Source organism: Amblyomma mixtum, chromosome 6, assembly GCF_055824585.1.
Source record: "Amblyomma mixtum isolate Tamu chromosome 6, ASM5582458v1, whole genome shotgun sequence".
Classification (NCBI taxonomy): Eukaryota; Metazoa; Arthropoda; class Arachnida; order Ixodida; family Ixodidae; genus Amblyomma; species Amblyomma mixtum.
Genome location: NC_143017.1, coordinates 14,600,977 through 14,620,918, shown reverse-complemented (window position 1 = coordinate 14,620,918; position 19,942 = coordinate 14,600,977). Strand labels below are relative to the sequence as shown.

The 19,942-nt window shown below is 52.2% G+C and overlaps 1 long non-coding RNA gene and 1 pseudogene across 2 annotated transcripts; one reads left to right on the top strand and one right to left on the bottom strand.

Annotated features, from left to right (window-relative positions):
• The first annotated feature begins 3,933 nt into the window (after positions 1 to 3,933).
• On the top strand, positions 3,934 to 12,654 carry LOC149338261 (uncharacterized). Of its 2 annotated transcripts, none has more exons than XR_016283423.1 (2): positions 3,934 to 6,005; positions 10,989 to 12,654. It is a non-coding gene; the product is annotated as an uncharacterized LOC149338261 (long non-coding RNA). The 2 variants fall into 2 exon arrangements; XR_016283424.1 differs by having other exon boundaries at positions 10,754 to 12,654.
• A 5,978-nt stretch (positions 12,655 to 18,632) lies between these two features.
• Positions 18,633 to 19,580, bottom strand: LOC149338260 (uncharacterized; annotated as a pseudogene).
• Positions 19,581 to 19,942: the final 362 nt, after the last annotated feature.

The window sequence follows — 19,942 nt, the reverse complement described above, 5'->3', positions numbered from 1 at the left end:
ACTTGCTCCTGAAGCCTAGCATCGTTTCAGGAAATACCTCCCTTTCCTCTGCGTATTCCTGGAGTCTGTTTAATATGACATGTTCCATCAGCTTCCCCAGGCAGGACGTTAGCGATATCGGCCTGAGGTTGCCCACTTCAAGTTTCTTCCCGGGTTTTGGAATAAAGATTACTTTGGCATGTTTCCATTGTGAAGGTAGAATACCTCGTTTCCATATCTCATTTAGGTAATCTGTGACTGCCGTGACCAAGACTAGATCTAGGTTCCTTAGCATTTTGTTGGTTACCCCATCTGCCCCCGCTGCCGACGTGGTTCTTAGTTGACTCATTGCTCTCCATACCTCCGCTATCGAGATGTCCTCATCTAGCTGTGTGTTCTCTGCTCCTTGGTAAGCTGGAGATGAACCCCCTTTGTCTGTGTTAAGGTACCTGCTCTTCAGTTCCTCTATTAGGTCCGCGGCTGTTCCCTGGTATTTGTGAATCAATCGTTTAAGCTGCCCTTGTGCCGCCGACTTTGTTTGTCCTGGGTCTAGTAAGTGGCGAAGAAGATGCCACGTGTTCTTGCACCCTAGCTTTCCATTCATTTCATCGCAAATTTGTCCCCGCAAATTTGACGCTGAAGCTCGTTTGTGTAGTCTTCTATCTGTTTTTCGAGTGTCGATATTCTCTCCTTTAGCCTTCTATTGTGTTTCTGTTTTTTCCACCTCTTCAAGAGGCTCTCGTGGGCTTCCCACATGTGGGCCAGCCTCGAGTCTGTGATGTCATGTTCGGTGGTTGGGGTCTGTCTAGTGTGACTGTTTACGTCTCTTTTGAGTGTCTCAACCCATTGATTTAGATCCGATATCTCCCTCGGAGCGGTTCTGTCCCGGACTTTTCGGAGGGTGTCCCAGTCTGTCAGCTTCGTTTCGCGCAGCTTCCCCTTCATCGGCCTGGTTTGTGTTTCAATCTCTATGATGTAGTGATCGCTACCCAAGGTGTGTCCTGTGTTTGACCATCTTTCACCCTCGAGGTCTTTGCCTAGCCTCAAGTCTGGGGACGTGTCTACGCTGACGCTATTGCCTATCCTCGTGGGGTCTTGCGGGTTGTTTAGTAGCGTGAGCCTTAAGTTTTGGATTTCTGTCCATAGCTTGTTTCCCTTAGGGGAGGCCGTCCGATATCCCCATGCCGGATGTGGGGCGTTGAAGTCCCCCGTGATTACTAATCCTTTCTTATAAGATAGTCTAATGGCTTTACGTAATAGGTCCGCCAGCCCTGTGTCCCGGTTTTTCGGTGAGTTGTATATATTCAGAATAAAGAGACTGTTGTCCCCTTTTCTGTTTGGGATGATTTCTAACATCACGTAGTCCTCGCTTGTGTTTTCGAGTGCGTGTTGTGTTGCCGTTAAATTTCTTTGCACTAGCGTGGCCGTGAACGACTTGGGTTTGTGCTCTTTTTGCACTTCTAGCGGGGTGCACGCGGCGTAGCCATTTAATTTGACCATGCCGCTTGCCTCCTGCAGCGTGATTACGTCCGGTGTGGTTATGTTTTTTTGAATATATGCCTGCAGGTTCCATCTTTTGGACTGGAAGCCTCTGCAGTTCCACTGCCAGATTCTAATTTGTTGGTGAGGGGCCATGATGTCCTATAGAGGCTGCTGCTGCGGTTGCAGCGAGGGGAGGGTGTTGCCGGCAACAGGGGAAGCCTGGCTTCTATGTTTGCTAGTTGTTCCAGAATTTGCTGGAAGCAACCCATGGTTCGTTCCCTGAACACGACGAATTCCGCCGTCAGATTGTCAGCACGTTCGGCTATTTTGTCTACCCTAGCGGTAAGGGCATCAATTCTAGCGTCCTGAGCGTCAACCCGCTTCAATAGTGTGTTCATGTCCGACCTAACCTTGATGTGGGTTTTAGCCGATGCGTCCTCGTTAGTACTTTCTGCCGCTTTTTTAGGAGTACTGTCGTCTGTGTTTCCCTCTCTGGGTAGAGGTCTTTTCAAGGGACTCTGGTGTCTGTCTCCATTGCGTTTTGAATGTCTCCCCCTTCATATGTGTCACGCGGGGGCGCCTGACTCGCGTTTTGTGATTGTTGCAAAGGAGGTTTTTCGACCACCTTCGGCTGTTTTGTGTTAGCGTTAATGAGTTTCCTCAGCTCCGCCATTTCCTTCTTTATGGTGTCTAGCTCTCTGTCTCTCTTAGCGAGCTGCTCTACCAGTTCCTTCTCCCGAGCGGTTTCCCAAGAAGAGGCCTTATCTGGCCAGCTCACCTTTTTGCCCGCGTCTCTGTACTTGCTTGAGCCTCTTCCTCTGCTCGAGCTGCTCTCTCTGTCAGGACCCGAGCTGGCGCCTCCGGTCCCCGGTGATGGTGGGAAGGAGCTCGATCTGCTTCTCCCCCGGTGGCCTTGACGGGTGCCGCTGTGGTCCCTGGTCTTCGGTCTTGGTTGGTGTCCGGAGTCAAGTTGCCCCAGGTCGTTCTTGGCTTTATAAGGTACTTTCTTTGCCAGCCGATACTTGCAATTCCGGCTGCCGGTGTTGTGTGGCCCCCCGCATACGATGCATTCGGGCTTGCATGTCGGCAGTTCTCCCTCCGGTGGGTCTGGATGGTCTTCGCCGCATCTGCGGCAACGCTTTACCCATGGCTTATAGCACACATCCGTCCTGTGTCCCGTCTTCCTGCAGTTGTAGCAGGTCTCTACCCGCTCTCGGTACGGGTAGACGATGAACACTGATCCCCAGTAGAAGACTTGTCTGGGAAGCTTTTTCTTTCCAAAGGTGACGAGAATAGATCTCGACTTGCCAATTCTTCTGGCGTTGAGTACAACGATGTCCGGGTTGCGTTTGATGAATCCTTGACGGACTTCTTCCGGTGTTCCGATATCATAGGCGTTGTATACCACGCCCTTAATTGCGTCGTCGGTAGCCGCGACGTAGGGTGCCATGGCGAGGGTCTTCTCACCGATAACTATCGTCTTTATCCTCGCGTAGGTGCTCGCGCGTTGACGATTCGGTGTGCTGATCGTGTACGTGTTGTTCACGGAGTTGATTCTTGAAGTGTCTTCGTCCAGGACATCTCCGTATGGTAGTTGCGCGGCCGCGCAGGTGGCCTGCAGTAGGTGACGTGGCACGTAATCGTTCAAGTTCCAGCCTCTGGGCCTGAAGATTATTTTATAGTCGCTCTCCGGGAGCTTCGGCATTGGTGCCCTTTTTCGGATGTTCGGGTCTTGCCTCTTTTTCTGAGTGCCAGTCGATTTCTTCTCCCCGGCGCCGTGATCGCCAGCGTTCCCGCCGAAATTCGCGGCGGCGTTCGTGCCAGCGTTTCCAGGCTTCCCGCCTTTTTTCATCATGCGGTCGTGCATGCTGAGAACGGTCTCCCACTCACCGTTCTCAAATTCCGAGGGTGCCAGTTCATCTCCGTCGACGGCGTTGATCATCGTGGTGGTCACGGGGCCGCCCCAGGGGCCGGCTTCCGTCGATGCACGGGTAGCTACGCTAGGTCTGGGCGTTAGGCCTAGCTAGCTTTCACGCGTCCGAGAGGTGAAAAGTCCCATGAAATGTGAAATAGTCCACCGTTTGCCCGAAATCCAGTGTCCCCTTGCACGGAGGGAGAATCCGGATCTGTTCACGGTAGTTTCCGGCCCGCAGGCCGAAGTTGAACGCCGAAAAACAGCTGCTTGGCGGGAGCGCATGCGACGCACGTCTGCACCAACCAACGTCTGCACCAACGTCTGCACCAGGGGCCCAACTCGCGCCGTCGCGTAGCGAGGCGCAGTGGGAACTCTCGCTCCTGCCGCGTGAGGCGCGCTTAGCGGTCGGTTCGGGCGTCCACCGAGATGACAGAGAATTACTGCGCCATTTTCTTTCCTCAAAAAGGGGTGCGTTCAAAGGGCAAGGCATGGCGCAGTAATTCTCTGTCATCTCGGTGGACACCCGAACCACTGGAAGGGAGGAACGCCACCACCCGTTCGGCGCGATGCCTAGCCCTTTGAACGCAACGCTTTTTGAGGAAAGGAAATTCCCTGTCATCTCGGTGGACCCCCGAACCGCACCGTACAGGAAGGGAGGAAGTGGGAGTGAAAGAAGAGGGAAGCTTCTAGACAATCATCCGTTAGCGTCAGCCGCTCGTTTTGGCGACCGAGGAACGCATAAATCTCCCAGCACGTGGGGGCCCTCGTGTGGTGAGCATAATGCCATGTAAAACAAATGGGCAAAGCTTTCATAAACATAAGCTTTATTAAGAGCACTACCAAGACACGTATTACGGAACTTTGTCAAAAACCTGTCAAAAGTTATTGACAGTGACGTCAAAATGACGAAACGATGTGACGTCGACGCTTGACGCAAAATTGACGCAACGAGGAATCAGCCAATTACAGCAGAGCGGCGCCCCGAGGCATTTGCCTGCACGACGAGGGACCGTCTGCTAAATTTTTGCTGGAAGAGTAAAGAAATGCACAGTGATAAAAATAATTATTATTTTATTTTGCCAAAAAATGATGTTTAAAGCTAAAAAATATAAAGAAAAACAAGAAGCGCAAGAAGTTAGGCTATTAAACTTCCTGGTGGGTAACTTTTGCTGCCGCGGGGGTGCGCAGACGGCGGTAAAACGTCAACAAGCCGCTTTGCACGTGAACAGCTGTTCCACGCCTTGATACTGTTTTCTTACGTGGCGACGAAAATCAAGGTACTGTGCGGTTGTTCTAAGTGCGCAAAAATTGACGAAGCCAACTTGTTAAGGTCTGTGTTGTTCGGCTCTTACGATTGATGAAAAAAGTGTCAAAGCGTGAAGCGTTGTATGTGATGTGTGGTCGTCTGTTTCTTTTTCCTCGACCGGTAAACAGAAGACGGCCACGAAGTGCGATTTGCAGGCGAAAATAAAGTTATTTGCCAGCATAAGCATGTTTTATTTGTATGTAGCTGTGGCACAGAGGTGTCGTCGGCTGCCGAAGCTTGCATGAAAGCCGCCGGTCGCAAATAACCGCCGTGCACACAGCACCCGCCGCTGCACCGACAGCGCATTCGCACGCAAACCTCCAAATTCATCGGCGAGTTCGTCGCATAGCCACACCGCAGTCTGCCTCTCCAGTCGAAAAAGGCGTCGGAACAGCTCGTCCGGCAAGTCAAACGCGTCTTCGTGCGCCCTCCTTCGCCGTTGCTCGCGTCGCCGCAGCCGCCTCAGCCACATACGACGCCGCTGCCGCCGCCGCCATTTTCTGTCAAAAACGAACGGTCCAATTTTGACCGCCTCAAAGCCGTCAAAAAAAATCGTCAAAATGCGCCTGCATAATTAGGCGTGCAACGTCACCACTTCTGTCATGTCCGTGACGTAAACGACAGCCACCCATGACGCAAGAAAGCAACATGGCCGCCGGCCACGGCCGACCAATAGGAGCGCGGCTACGGCGGGGCTTTTTGACGAGTTTTTGACGCGTTTTTGACAAGTTTTTGATTTGACAGTTCCGTAATACCGCCCCAGGCGCAGCCAGGGCTATTGCTTTCGCAACTTACCGGGCTTAAACAAGCTAAGCCTCTGCCAAATTTTTTCAGCCAGCGTCCGCTTCAGCGGGCGCGGTTGTTGCTGCGACGCGCGTCTTTCCTTTTCTTTTCCTCTTTCCTCTGATCTTTTAACTCTCCTCTATCTGCACGTGGCAGCGGTGGTGGCTCGGCTGGAGCCAGTTGGCAGGCCCGCGCAATTTCCTTTTCATCCTTCTCTCAGTCGCAACAACAACAACGCAGCAGCAGACGGGCAGCAGACGCCCCCATCGTGCCAGAGAGACGCTCTCCGTAGGGCCTCGTCCTAGCCCGTTGTGCTCTCGGCACTTGTATATATGATGTAAAAAGCCTTGTAAATACTGTATATAAACGTCCGTTCACTCACCGTCGCATCGACCGTTCTTCGCTCAGCTCTGCTCAACAGAGGCAGCAGGCTGAGACGCTCCAGTCACAACAGTGGTGGCAGCGGTGGGGTGCAGCGTCCCAAAGTCGCAACAGTGGATGGCAGCTGCGGGATTGACCGGCGTCAGCTACCGCGACGCGGTGAGTGCCTGATGATTTCCCCTCAGTTCGCCAGACTGCTCTAGCACACGTGATTGTAGTCTAGAGTAGGGTTGTGTGTAGCACTGGAGAGAGCTTTGCGGTTTCGAGCAAAGTAGGCGTGCTTTGAAACGAAAGCTCGTGCAGAGGTAGTTAACAAGGTTTGGTTTGGTTTGGTTTTGTGGGGTTTAACGTCCCAAAGCGACTAAGGCTATGAGAGACGCCGTAGTGAAGGGCTCCGGAAATTTCGACCGCCTGGGGTTCTTTAAGCGTTCCATACTGGTAGCGCTATACTAGTAAACGGCAAGGGAATTCTAAGAAAAGGGCAAACTACAATAGGCTATTGTGTGCGATGGAGGACCTTAAAGTGAAGGAACTCATCGAAATTTGTGAAGAGTTGGGCATAGATTTAGGCCGTACGAAACGAAAGCATGCAATTCTTGAGATCATGCGTAAGGAGGACGTAACGGCTGACGAAGCCAATGAGGCCTTGTGCGAGATCAACGAACGCCGTGAGCGCGAAGACACAGTGCGACAGCGACAAGAACGCCGTGAGCGCGAGGAGGCGAAAGAACGCCGTGAGCGCGAGGCCAAAGGACGCGTAGAACGCGAGGCCAGGGGACGCTTTGATCGCGAGGGCAAAGAAAGCTGTTGGCGCGAAGAGTCAGAAAAACGGAAGCAGCTTGAGATAAAACGGCGTGCCTGCGTTAGGAAACTTGTGGACCTAGAGCTTGAAGCGCATCGGATTAGTTTGGCGAGAAATGAAACATTCGTTCTGCATGAGTCCAACGATCGGCAGCCGAGAGACAGGCCGCGGCCCTTCGTGATCGCCGAGGATATGGCGAAGTATTTGACGGAGTTCGAGCGTGTCTGCGAGAGAAAGCGCGTTGAGCGTAATAGTTGGGCACAGGAGTTGGTAGCCCTTCTTTCCAGCGAAGCGTATGAAGTTACCAAGCGCCTGTTGGACGGCGGCTTGGCGAACTACGATTAGCTGAAAGGCTTTTTACTGATGAGATATGACCTGTCACCGGCGGATCTTCGCCAAAGGTACCAGCGAGAGCAAAATAGTACCGAATCAATTTACGCTTTTCCCTACCAGTTTCAAGCCGACATTTTAGAATGGCTCGAAAATGCGGAAGGTTCGGACGATCGTGACACAGAGGTAGAGTGCGTATCTGTGGAACAGCCCTGCCAGTGCGGCACATAGGAAGGTAGTACGTACGATGCAGATGTAACTGCTGCTGTAATAGTGGTAGATGCTCCGGATTCGCGAACTGAGGAAACCTATCTATCTTCGGATATGGTAGCCAGTGCATCGCACGACGCAGTTGAGGTCTCGCCCATTGAGATCGGAGCGGAGTTGAAGGAAATTGGATATCCTAGCGTGTCAAAAGCGGGAGGAGTTGCAGGGCATGACAGAGAGGATGTACGGCTGGACATTAATGAAAAGGCCAGTTCCAATGCTAGCGAAGACAAAGAGGATGACACACCGTGTTGTGCATCGCGTTCGGGAGAAACGCAGAAACCCGACCCTTTCGGTCAACGGACTCGGACGCACATAGAGTTTGCGGACGCTAAGTTGGACGCTAGTGTTTGCGGCGATCGATGCAAAACGAGTCTCGTGCATTCGCAGCTCTGTGAGCTTAGTCACATTCCAGAAAACAGCTGTGGTAGCGGAAACGCCGCAACTGGTGCAAGGCAGACCGTCATCTGTAATCGGCTGGAACGCGTCAGGAGCATGAGAGCTGCGTGCCAGCACTCATGTCGGGAGAGAACGCTGATTCGTCTGCGCCTGAAGTAGCTAAGGTGCTGGACGGCAGTGGACTTCAGAACCTTCCAGACGACATGGGGGTTGTAGACGTCATTCTACCCGAGAAAGATGAGGACGGATGTTCACTCAGGGACGCTTAGGAGGAAGAGCGCAGGTTTGAGGAATTTAGTAAAAGCGCCATAGATATACGTGAGCCAGCTAGGTAGCGCACGTGAATCGGCTGACAATCAGTGTGATATTACCAGAGAGCAGCAACCTAGGCGACAGAAGCAGCATGCGCTTCCACAGGAGAAAATTAAAGGAAAGCTAGAGACAGAAAGCTGCAACATGAAGGAAAGGAACCGCCAGTTAAGGAAAGTGAACTATCACCACAAGGTGATAAACAAACAGGAAAAACAGTGGTGCTGCCGAAAGCAGAGGAAAGGCAAGCACGAGAAAGAGAGTTGCCCCTGAAAGATAAAAGGCAGGCATAAGAAAGAGTGGTGGCGCCGAAAAGAGAGAAAGGGCAAACGCGGGAAAACGGGTTTCCACCATCGGAAGAATCTTCGTCTGTGGCAAAATGACTGCAGCAATGTCCGTCACTTTGTCAACCCCGAAGCCAGCATTAGAATCGGAGCTAAAGAAATGTGGGAAGGCACATACTGTCATGGAGGCTCTCACTTTCCACTGCAGTCACGGGAGAAACCGCGGTCCCACAGAAAGCGGCACGCGTGCGCAGTGAAAACGCGGGTATGGCTCACGAAGGGAAAAATTGCACGGGGCCGTAGCGACAGAGGTAACAAGTTAACTGGCCAGAAGGAAGCGCCAAAGCGCTCCGCCAAGTACAGGTATCGCGATGGAAAGCCGCGAGTTGAGACGATGCCATTTAGTAGGCGTAAAATCAAAATGCCGGGTAGATGCGGACCTCGCATCGAGCCAAAGGGATGGGTGCGCGCGAAATTGAAGATTCGTGAAAGGTCTCGCCGCCAAGAACAAAGAGAAAGAAAGAATGGTCCCACCGGAAGCGTTGCCATTCGCAATTGAACGCCGCGACGGGCGTGAGAAGCGTAAGGAGAGGGACAAGTCCGTGAGAGAAAATAACTCGTTCTTGTCTTGTTATTCCCGTAGAAATTGGAGGGACAAGTACAGAGAGAGAGAGAAAACGCAGTTACAGCGAAAGAGGCAGAGACATTCGCTTCCACGGTAGCGAAATTTCCGGAGCCCTCCACTACGGCGTCTCTCATAGCCTTAGTCGCTTTGGGATGTTAAACCACATAAACCAAACCAAACCAAACCGAGTATTCGTTAGCGTCCGTTAGAAGCGAGTTAAACGCCGAGACCTAGAGCCATCATCCGGGCTCTGAAACGAGAACATCCGGGCACAGTACGAGACTTAACGAGATTCAACGAGACTCTCTAAGCCCTCCTACGGGACCGGCATACAAGCGCCGGTTGCTCTCCAAACGAGTCACAAAAAATAACTGCTGCCAGTGTCTTCTCAATGTTTATCAATATATCAGTCGAGCTGTGCATTTGATAGTGCACGGAATTGTAATTTCCGATTTCTAATAACTCGTGGAAAAAAAATTGCTGAGGCTCAGCTTGGCTAAGCCTTGGGAATGCGAAGCATCCCACGGCGACGGCGCGAGGTGGAGGCCGGCTCTCTCATCCGATGTCACGTGGTGTGACGTCACGGTGTCACGTGGCGTGACGGCTAGGGGCATGGAGGAAAAAAAACTAAGGAGGGAGCATGACGTCACGCGGCCAGCGTTCGCAAGCCGAGTGTTTTGAAGTCGTTTTCTCTCTCAGTTTTTCGCTCTCCGAGCCGGTCCTTTATGTTTTGATTCCGGTATGTTTTAGGGCGCGCGTATGCGCGACCCGCGGCGCGGGCGTCTACAGCAAGGAAGTTGATCTACAGTTAGTCTGCCGCGCTAATCGGCGCATGCGCGCGCGCAGCGGGGCTAGACTTTACCGCACGCTATCACGTGGTGCGATCACGGGGGGACACACTCTCTTTTTTTTGCTATATCTTTACTTGTTAAGACTAGGCTTCAAGGTTGTCGCCGGACGCTCCCTCCTCAGTTTTTTTTCCTCCATGGCTAGGGGTCCCACGGTACAGTGCTCTAGAACCTTGGGCAGTGTGTCGTCCGGGCTGGGAAGCAATGGAGGAGGCGCGGCCGTCGCAGCGATGACAGGCGCGCCAGGCGGCCAGGGGGCGCTGCTAGTAAGAGGAGTGCCAAGGAGTGGTGGAAGCGCAGCTCGAACGCGCAGTCGTTTCACGTGCTGGCAGAGAAGAATTTGTGTTTTGTTGTTGTGCGCGTTGCATCGCCGTGTGTTGCGTTTTTCTGGTGTATTGTTGACGTCTGACTGTGCTTAAGAGTTGGATTAAGCGAGTAATGCGTGCACAATGACGGAGAGACGACGAGACAAAAGGGACACCACATGTTTTGTGCCGGGCTGCAACAGTGGTTACCGGTCGTGCAAGGAACCTCGCTCCCTTTTCCGTGTACCCACGTTGCTGGGTATGTGGCCCGTAAAGCGCTGCAGAGCACAGGATGCATGCAGCCTTTGTGCTGAATGCTTGACAATTTCTAAGGTGGCTGCAAACCAGATCTCGCAAAATGAGTTTATCCGGCAGTTTGATTGTGGCGGCCTATTGTATCCGTCTGGTCAACTTGCAAAATTAATCACCACACTGGAAGACTCATTCACTATTTACCAGCTTGTGTGCACAGTATCGGAAACGTGAGATCCAGCAAGCACACGCTGAATGCGACCTGTACTTTAGCTCATGGCTAACGGCCGTTAAAGCGTGCACCGATCAAAATTTTCGTCGTTGGTATTATCGGTTTTCTACTGCTGCGCACTGCACGAAACAACGCATTATTGTTGAAATGTTGCACCTGCTTAGGTAAATGTGCCATCAGCAGCCAGCAAATACCTCAAAAATGCACCACTCAGTACTTAAACAACGTACCGCGGCCCTACCGCGGCAACGCAGCGGACGGCTCGCGGAGCAGCCGAGCAGGCCTTGCTTGGCACACCTGTTACACGCAGCGCCCCCTGGCCGCCAGCGGAGCAGTCATCGCGAAAAGAGCCCTTCCTCCGCCGCCGCACGACACACTGCCCAAGGTTCTAGAGCACTGTACCCACGGCAACGGCGCGAGGTGGAGGCCGGCTCTCTTATCCGATGTCACGTGGTGTGACGTCACGGTGTCACGTGGTGTGACGGCTAGGGGTCCCACGGCGACGGCGCGAGGTGGAGGCCGGCTCTCTCATCCGATGTCACGTGGTGTGACGTCACGGTGTCACGTGGCGTGACGGCTAGGGGTCCCACGGCGACGGCGCGAGGTGGAGGCCGGCTCTCTCATCCGATGTCACGTGGTGTGACGTCACGGTGTCACGTGGTTTCACGGCTAGGGGTCTCTAGTAATATGCTTCGCATAAAAGCACATACATGCCACAATACACTTCGTTGTCATACGTTATCTGTTAGGGGCCTTGAGAGAAGGCTGCTTAGAGAAAGAGGGCGAGAAGGGCTTTCCGCGGAAAACTTTCGCTCCCTCCCCAAGGATGGCGCTGCGGTCCCACACTCACTCATGTAAAAGACCGGCCGCTTGGCCTTCAAGCCCTTTCCCCCTCTGGCAGGCAGATGTATACACGCTCGCGGAGTATTCGAACGCGCTGCATATACATTCTTGTCAGGCCTGCGTCTGGTTGTGTCCGCGTACAATTCTGCATCGTCCTGGATTTCAATGCCGCCACGTACCGTCACAGCTGCTTAAGCCGAGCAATGGAGCCTGTGTTAGGCCCGTAAACATTTCATGCTTACTCTACTCTCGGTTACGGGAGAGGCGCAATTTTTTAGCAAGGCTGTCTTCTACCTCCTCGTGACTCATATTTTGTCACTTTGTGAACAGCTGTCAAGTTCCCTCGTAGATCGGGGCAAAATTTATGTCCTCATTCGTAGCCTCACCTGAGCGTTTTCTGAACCAAGTGATCTCAAGGGAACAATTTTATTTAGTCATGATTTCGTGTGTTACATGCGTTTGCCACTTTGAGTTAATTACTTTTGAGTTCTGGTATCCCACATGTCTCTTGTTGGAGAGGGAGCGAAAAGGCGTCAAAATATAGCTAGCAGATTTTTGTGGCCTCGAAGTCTGGCCTTTTGACGGGTGGCAGAGGGCACTTGATCGTGTTGGGTGTTGTTTGTTGTCGGTCGGTTCTTGCCAAGATGCAGAATGATCAACGACCGGTGCTGAGAGGCAAGCTCTTAGAAGGACCGAGCGAAGCTGGTCCAGACACCTGGGTGACAGGGCGGAGGAACAGTGATCCTGTCCTGACGAGCAGGGCTGTTCACGGATCCACCTGCGGCTGAACGCCGGACGAGAACTTGGAGCGGCCTGGTGTACGAGCACGACCCCACATCCGAGCCACGCGGAAGCAGCTCGTCTTCGTGGCGCATTGTCTGGCGGCGGGGGTGCTGTTGTGCCTGAACCCGCATTACGCTGGCCTCTCTGAAAACCAGAGCCGTGCGCCCGCCATCGCGCAAAGCATGCCCGGACTCGCTGCCATGGCGCGGCTTGCAATGAGTCATCCTGGCTTGCCGGCGCAGACCCTTCCTCCTTCTCCTCACTAGAGTCGGCTCGAGCCAATCCGAACGGTGGCCTGTGGCGTTACCTGATTGGAGCAGTGAAACGCCTGGCTGCCGCAACGGTCACCGGTGGTTATAAGAACAGAGCCGCACTGAGACGCAGCAGCAGACGGGTAGCAGGCGCGCCATCGTGCCAGAGAGACGCTCTCCGCAGGGCCTCGTCCTAGCCCGTTGTGCTCTCGACTCTAGTATATATGATGTACAAAGCCTTGTAAATACTGTATATAAACGTCCGTTCATTCACCGTCGCATCGACCGTTCTTCGCTCAGCTCTGCTCAAAAGAAGCAGCAGGCTGAGACGCTCCAGTCACAACAGTACCGGTAACACACAGCTGCTGTTTGTTAACTGTATACTGCTATTCATGATGTGAGAGAACATGACAAATGCGCTCCACCCCATTCTTATTCTAGTTATTTCCCTCTCATGATCCGGCTGAGCGGTTACTACCTGCCCTGAGTAGACGTACTCCCTTACCACTTCCAGCACCTCGCTACCAAATGTGAACTGCTGAAATGTGAACCATATAAAGGCAATGGAGCCGGTTGAAACCTGAGTCTCATTGTAGACGCTAGAGCAGGCAACGTAAATGCTGTCGCATCTTCTTTAAGAATCTGGTTTAGAATGTCTCTCTAGTCGGTACACTTATGAATCCGCTCGTGATTTTCGATGTTCAGTACATAAGTTAAAATGACCTAAGGAAAAGATGTACAATCGTGATTCGTAATTGCTTTCAATATTCACTCATCTTTCTTAATTGAGCAATCATTAGTGATGCAAACTAGAGTTAAACCGTCGTACTTAGTTTATAATAACGGGGCACCGATCGAAACGAGTGGTTTGCGGCCTCCCGAAGTGCACACTGGTGACGTGTGAGCGCAATAAACGCAATAAACAAACCTTTTAACTGAGCGATAACCACCTCTTAAGGCCCTCACATGATACGTAGTTGTATGACACGTGATTGCTTCACTGGCTTGGCCATGTTGGTTGCTGGACGGTTCGAACTATTACAAACGCTGGCACGTTTAAAAAAAAATTGGCTGAGGTTCAACCCGGCTGAAGTTAGTAGACGAGCGGAAGCACCGCAGGCGGTATTAAGGCGGAAGCCTTTAATGTCTCATCGTTGTAAGCAGCAGTTGTCGACAGAAATGTCACGCTTTTCAATTGGTCGAAACGGTCGTGACGTCACAGTGCGCGAATTTCAAACGGGGTTAATTGTACTTCGGCTAGTAACCATGCAACCAATTGAAGGGATCGTATAGTGATGCTCCAAGTAAGTGGGACTGAGCTTAGTTAATTGCTTAATTACCCAATTAGCCTAATTAACTTTTTTAGTCAGGCCATACTAATAAATAAAACCGTACAGGAAATTGGTTGAGCTCGGGAATCGAACCCCGGTCTTCGGCGTGCGAGACGAGCATGCTATCCACTCCGCCATGCCAGCTCTTTTTGTTTTTTTGTCTTTATTGCCTGTTTTGACAGATTACAACAGATCATAAACAGATGTTCTGCGCTGCACTCTCAAACATCAAGAGCGGACATGTTTTTCACTCGCGTGATGATGATGATGAAAACGTTTATTAAAGCCACAATGCCTTAGTTGAAGGGAAGGCTGATCGGGTCCCTAGTCCGGGACGCCGTTGGTGAAAGCTGCTGCCCGTGCTCTGGCGACGAGGGCTCGTTGTTCCTCGAGGTCCGAGCTGGACAGGGCCGCCTCCCAGCCCTCCCGCGTTGGCTGATTTATGATCTCAATGCTGTCATTTTTCTGACAAGCCCATACCATGTGGTACAAGTTTGCCTTCTGGCCACAAAATTTGCACTGTGCCGAAAAGGACTCGGGCTCAATGGCGTGAAGCGTAGCTGGGTTATTGAAAGACATAGTTTGTAGCCTGCGAAGGTGACATTCCTCTGATTTACTGAGACCCTTAGCGGGCCTCGGTAGTGTCTGCCTTTCAAGGCGCAAATGTTGCAATATTTCTGAATATGTCGTTAGCGGAGAGGGGGAGCCAGAATCAGGAAGGGAGTACGTAGAAGTATGCCGGGGAAGAAAAGCTCGGGCCGAAGCGTGTGCGCGCTCGTTTCCTTCAACTCCCTGGTGACCTGGTACCCATATTAATTCCTTCCGTTCAGCTGAAGTCCTACATTGACAAAGAATTTTGCAGGCTAGCGGCGTGATTCTGCCACGCATATAGTTTCTGTAAGCCGCCTGGGAATCTGTAACTATGTATTTAGATTCGGAGTGCGTTGCGGCTAGGGCTATCGCTACTTACTCCATAGCCTGTGTATCCCCGTTACGAACTGAAAGCCCGTCCACGACTTGCATTTGGTGCACCACTGAGATTGTTGATATTCCTTGTACAGGACCCGCAGCGTCCACGAAGAAGGCTCCTTCTTTTGTTAATAGCACTCGTTCATCTTCTTGCTCCTCGCCACTCGTCTAGCAAGATGATGCTCCGGGTGCATGTTTTTGGGAAGCGGAAGCGTAAGGAATTTGCTCCTCTACTCTTTAGGTATATCTTGTCTCCCAGCCACTTGCTGCGGAAAGCTAATGTTGAAATCTTCTAAGACCCTGCGGCCGGTCGTAGTTGTGGCCAGTCGCACTACCTGGCTTGTAAGATGGGCGCTAATCAATTCATCAGCCGGGTTGTGTACCCCTAGTTTTAGTAGACGCTCCGTAGATGCTTTCATGGGTAGGCCGAGTGCCTTCTTATAAGCCGTTCGAATGATAACGTCCAGGTGGTTTAAATCGGTCTTCCTGAAACGAAGGTACGGGGCTACGTACACTATCCTGCAGATGACAAAGGCTTGTATTAGTCTAAGGGTATCCTGTTCTTGCATGCCGTTTTTCTTGCTTGTGATCCGAGATATCATACGGATGACTTGTTCGCACACCGTTCGGAGCTTGGTGATCGCTGCTGCGTTCACACCCTTGTTGTTAATGAGCAGCCCCAAAATCCGTATTGTTTCCACCTCGGGAATAGGTGTATCATGGACCGAGATTTCCAGCGATGCAGTATCCCCCTTCCCTCGCAGGACGAGGAGCTCCGACTTGTCCGGGGAACAGCGCAGTCCGCATTCTTCAGCATACTGTTGAACCGTACTGGCAGCCTCTTGGAGGGCCTCCTCCATCTGTCCCATGTTTCCCTCCGTTGTCCATATGGTTATGTCATCCGCGTATAGGGCGTGGCGGATTCCCTTTATGGCATTAAGTTGTTCCGGCAGGTGCATGAGGGCAACGTTGAAGAGCAGTGGAGAAAGGACTGCTCCCTGAGGCATCCCCCTGGTGCCCATGGGTATCGCCTCGGACCTCGTGTCGCCAATCCTGATGTGCGCTTGCCTATCTTGCAAGAAAGCCTTGATGTAATTAAAGGTACGCTTTCCGCAGTGAGTACCCTGTAGGTTGTCCAGAATCTTGGAATGCTTCACGTTGTCGAAAGCCCCCTTCAGATCTAATGCCAGTATGGCCCTACTGTTTCGTTTGCGCGGGGGATCGATAACCTCCATCTTCAGCTGCAGTAACACGTCCTGGGTTGACAAGTGTGCTCTAAACCCAAACATTGTGTGAGGTATAATATTGTGGTCTTCTATATACGTCGAAAGTCGCATGTGTACCGCCTTCTCCATCAGTTTCCCGGCGCACGACGTAAGCGAGATGGGCCTGAGGTTATTGATGTTCACCTCCTTTCCAGGCTTGGGAATAAAGCTGACATCAGCCGTCTTCCATGCCCTGGGTAACTGTCCACTTTTCCAGCATTCGTTGATGTACTGCGTGAGATGTTCAAGCGCTTGCTGATTGAGATTGACAAGCAATCCCACCGCCACCCTGTCGTTCCCTGGCGCCGTGCCCCGCCTCATGGCCATAAGCGCCGCCTGTATTTCCTCGACTTCACTTCACTTCACTTCACTTCACTTTATTTTCCTTAAAGACCCTTTTCCAGGGTGTTACATAAGGGGTGGGGTTTACAAAATGCAGGAATCAACAGTGCTTGAAAATGATGATGAACATGTTATGGCAGCAATAGTATGGGGAAGGCCGTTCCAGTCAGCTGCTGCACGAGAAAAAAATGAGTTGGCAAAAACAGTGGTACGGCCACGTGGACGCAAAACTTTAAGAGGATGACCGATGCGATGGGACCTGCGTTGTGGAAGTGCGCAAATGTATGGTTCTTGTTTTAGTGGTGAATAAAAGAACTTGTGAAACAGGACAAGACTGGCTATGCGACGGCGAACTCTCTGTCGCGGTCCGGATTGTCCATACCCTCATAATCCCGGACTGGCTCGTTGTCTTTCACTGTACAGAGGTACTTGCTCACGAGGGCTGCAACTAGCTGCTGGTCCGTGCCCGCGAAGCCATGTAGGGCTCTCTTGAGATTACGTTGCTGATCCCCGCGAGACTTGGAGGGCTCTATCAAACATCTAAGAAGACTCCACGCCGCCTTGGTGCTAAGGGTGCCTTTCATGGAGTCGCATTTGGACAACCAGTTGCTTTTGGCCAGGGATCGTGCCTACTCTTCTGCTTGCAAGCTTAATTCCGCGATCTTGATCTTGAGCTTGCGGTTATGTTTTTGCCTTTTCCACCGCCGTGTGAGACTTCTTCTGGCCTCCCATAGATGTAGTAGGTGGTTGTCAATAGCCGGGACTTCTTCTGATGTCTGAAGCGTACGTGTGAAGTGGTCCCTGACTCTCAGCAGCGACTCAGCCCACTCCTCGTACTTTTCAATGGGCGCGTTGACCGTAGAGTCTTCCGCCTGTCGGAACAACGACCAGTCCGTGAGCCGTGCATTCCCTATCGGTCTGCGATGCTTGTTGTAGTCCGTCAGTGCTAGGTCCGATATGGCCGCAGCGAGTCTCCTGCCCTTAATATCCTCCTTACTATATCCCCACAAGAAGCTATTCCCCCACAATGATGAGAGGTGCACTTTTTGCCAATTGCGCGGCCTTTTGGAAAATCTCATCGAAAGACGCACCCCTGTTCTTCGGTCGACTATATATATGTTCAACACATACGCACTTCTGCTAGTGCGTACGTTCGGTAAAAGCTGAATAAATTTATGTTCCACCTCAGTGACTAACTCCAGCTCAATTGTCACAGCCGTGCAATCCTTATGCACCAGAATGCAAGTGGATGAGCTGTTTTGATGCGTGCTGTATGGTCTGAGTTTGGCTTCCGTATTCACGTCCTGCAGTGCAATAATATCTGGTAATTTATCCAACGAATCTACGTATTGCTGTAGTGAATCCCTCTTGTTTCTAAATCCCCGGCAGTTCCACTGCAAAATCTGCAATTTAGGAGGGCGGGCCATGTTGAACACTAAAGGAAATCGCGCTTGGTGCGTCCGCCCCGGTGTTGGGCGAATCATCAGCTGCAAGCTGCCTATTAGTCACGCGGCCAGTTAATTTTGGAACCTTCGTCCGCGTACACTCCGCAAGCTCTTGAAGTTTCCGATCGATTTTGATTTCAAAGGCTTGCAGCTTAATCAGACGGGGCTCTAAGATGCCCTGTAAGACCCGCTCTACCGCTGCCTGAATGCCCCTCTCAATAGCTGCCTGAACGTTTTTCTCAATAATAATTTGTAGAGTTCCTTCGAGGCTCGCCTGTATATTTTGGTTTATGCGAGCTTCCAAACGCGGAAGGTCATTCAGCAAACATCGCTCCACAATAGCCTCAATCCTGGCTTCTTTCTCTCTGGCACCGGCCCCCTTATCGGTCTCCGTTGCCACTGCGTTACTGTTTCTCTCCCCGTCCTCCTTTTTCTCACCCTGGGGGACAGGAGTTAGTGCCTGCTGAGTAGGAGAGAGGGAAGCATCCTCCTCCATTGCAGATACCCCAGGCGTTTCTGGCATATTTTCTCCCCCTGCCGATGTTCCCAGTTCCTGACTTTTATACTTCGCTAGTTCCTCTTCTAACCTGCTATTTTCCTCAAGTTTCTCAACAGCCAACGTGGGAGGCGGGGCAGCGGCAACTTGTGCCCAGCTCACCTTGCTGCCCGTGGTCTCCTCCGATCCGGCTTTTCCCGATTTCTCGTCACCTGGACGACCGCTTCCTTCAGGCCCCTGCCGGGACGCCCCCGTTGCGGTCCTCGCTGCGGGACCGAGCGACGGAGTCCCCATCCGCTTCTTCTGTGATTGCGGCCCAGGCCCTGAATTCTTCCGGTCCTCTCTGGATTTACGCTGGTTGCTGGATTTTCTTCCGCCATGCTTCCGCCCGGCTCCGGCACCATTCCTCTATTTCCAGGTGCAGTCCGCGGAGTTCGTGAGATGTCCGCCTCCACAGACTAGGCATCGGGGCTGGCACTCGTGCCCCTCTTCTTGGATGATAGTTCCACAGGCCCAGCAGAGCTTATCTCGTGGATTAGGGCAAACGTCCGCTCTATATCCCACTGTTCCGCAGCGGGTGCAAGCTGGTGTGGTCTTCCGGTAGAGACGGACAGGCACAGCCTCTCCCCAGTATAACACGTTGAACGGCACTTTACGGCCCTCGAATGTAATCACCGCAGCGTTCGACTCTCCTAATTTCCTCACACCCACCACGGGAGTGCCTGGCGAGTAAATAGCTTGAGCAATATCTGCTTCGGACACTTTGGAAGCCACTTGAATTACTCCACGGCACGCATTTTCGGGCATCTTGAGGTAGACCTGCACCGTTTGTAATTGGCCGCCAATCCGTAGACACTCCACCACGAGGACTTTTTTTTTTTTTTAATAATAAGCGCTGCGAATAAGCGCTGCGTCTCGGATTCCAACAGTGACTATGTTCTGATCCCACGCTGGCCAAATTGCAAGCGCTTGTGATTTGTGTTCGATGCCGGCCGCAGCATATATAGCTTCTCTTATCTGATGGGTACCCTTGTAATTTGACAAGTTGAGCGTTCCCTTGGGTTTCACGACGACAGCAGAGTCCTCGGTGCCGAACTTGGGCACCACCTCTGGTCTCCAACGTCTCGGTTGAAGCGGCTTGCTTGGCGCCGAAGTGGGGTCGAGGCCGTCAGCAGCGTCTCCACCGCGCAAGCGTTCCTGGCGTTCCGAGCTCGCGCGCCTCGCGGACGCTCGCTCTTGCTCTTCTAATTTCTTCCGAATAGCATATTCGGTGTCTTCATCGAAGACTGGTTTCTTCGCAGCCTGTAGCTCCACTACTTGCACGCTTTCCGGGTCGTAGCCCCGTGCAAGACTCATCGTGGCCGCGCCTAGTGCCGCGTCAGCGGCCCGGCGTCGTCGCCAAGCCTTAGGCTTAGCAGCAGCGCCAATGTGATCGACAGACACAACCCCGTAAAATCGCCAAAGGCAGGCCCACCTGGATGAAAATGGTGTCTACGGGTGCCTGGTAACCTGCTGGACACACCTCAACTAGTGTTGAGCGATGCAGATCGATGGTTTGGCAGTAGGACATCCGTTTCGCGGAGCCGACGTGAACCGCGTCCACTCTCCTTGGCATCTCGCAGCGCCCCTCTCACTCGCGTGAGAAAATCGCGTGAGAAAATCAAAACTGTTTCAGGGAACACAACTCTCCCATCAACTCGATAACTTCATCTCCAAAA